This window comes from Propithecus coquereli, unplaced genomic scaffold (genome assembly GCF_000956105.1).
Source record: "Propithecus coquereli isolate 6110/MARCELLA unplaced genomic scaffold, Pcoq_1.0 Scaffold300, whole genome shotgun sequence".
NCBI lineage: Eukaryota > Metazoa > Chordata > Mammalia > Primates > Indriidae > Propithecus > Propithecus coquereli.
Window position 1 is genome coordinate 1,183,972 of NW_012148620.1, and position 1,356 is coordinate 1,185,327.

Genomic DNA, 1,356 nt, shown 5'->3' on the forward strand with positions numbered 1-1,356 from the left:
ACTCACCACACTGCAGAGTGCCAGATACATAAAAAGAATTCAATAAATCAATAGTTTTCAAAGTGTTATCCCTGGATCAGCACCATCAGCATCATCTGGGAATTTGTTATTATAGAAATGCAAATTCTCTGGTCTGGTTCCACATCTACTGAACAAGAAACTCTGGGGTAGGGTCCAGCAATCTGTGTTTCAACAAGTCCTCCAGGTGATTCTGATGCATGCCAACGTTTGAGAATTGCAATGACTAATGTACGAAGGAGTTAAATATAAAGTTATTCACTGGCTCTTAGAGACTTTTCTATTATCTGGGCACAAACAAGAGATTTTAATTATAGTTCTTAATTTTAAAGAGTCAACAGACTGCCATAATATTTCCTACGAACAGTACTTCTCTACCTAAACTTCTTCTGTGGGAACACTGACTTGTATACCCTTCAGGATTTAATAAGAATATCTCCTACTCAACAAAGCTTTTTATGTCTTTTTGCAAAGCAGAGTTGATTACTCCTCTCTTCTGTTGCTACCTTTATATCCTTTAAATATTTTTACTATTGGAAGCATCACACCATCTTGTAAGTATTTGTCCATGATCTGTTTTTGTTGTTAGACTTGAACCTCCTAAAGCCCCATAACTTAATATGGCATTAGGCACAAAGAAGGCACTCAATACATATTGATTATTATTAAGGGATTTAGGGCCTCATACTCCTGGTACCCACATAGAATGACTTCTGAGGAATGATTGCATGCTGTTCAGATCTTTGATTCATATAAAAGCAGTATGAGTTAAAATACTTGAGTTGTAACCTAGCTCCTAATGCTAGCTGTTGGCTACATCCTGATACTAAACCACGCTCTGATAGACTCCATTATTAACTCCAAATTTTCAGACCCTTCACCACATAACTTCCCAGTGAGGGTTCGACACACTTCCCCACTCTTTGGGTTCAGTCATTATGATTTTCTTTGGTCAACAGAATGAGTTGGAAATGACAGTTTGCAAGTCCCAAGCTAGTCTTCAAGAGGCCTTGTTGTGTTTCAACTTGCTCTCTTAAACTCTTGTCACCACCACGAGAAGGACTTGCCCAGGCTGATTATAGGAGAAGGATGAGAAATATAGAGCCACTCTCAGTTGAGTCTCGATTTATCTACTGATCCCCAGCTGACCCTCTGACTCATGAGAAATAATACTCATAAAAAATGACTCATAAGAATAAATGGTTGTTAATTTAAGCCACTGAGTGTTAGGGTAATTTGTTATACAGCAATGTCAGCTGATACACAAAGCTATCACTATTTTAAAATGAAAGCCAGGCATGGTGGTGCATGCCTGTAGTCCCAACAACTCAGGAGGCT

The 1,356-nt window shown here is 38.4% G+C and overlaps 1 protein-coding gene across 1 annotated transcript in view; it reads right to left on the reverse strand.

The window, feature by feature from the left end:
- MARK1 (MAP/microtubule affinity-regulating kinase 1) overlaps positions 1-1,356 on the reverse strand; it is a 177,002-nt gene that overhangs the window by 109,292 nt on the left and 66,354 nt on the right. The gene's annotated exons all lie outside the window — the stretch shown is intronic.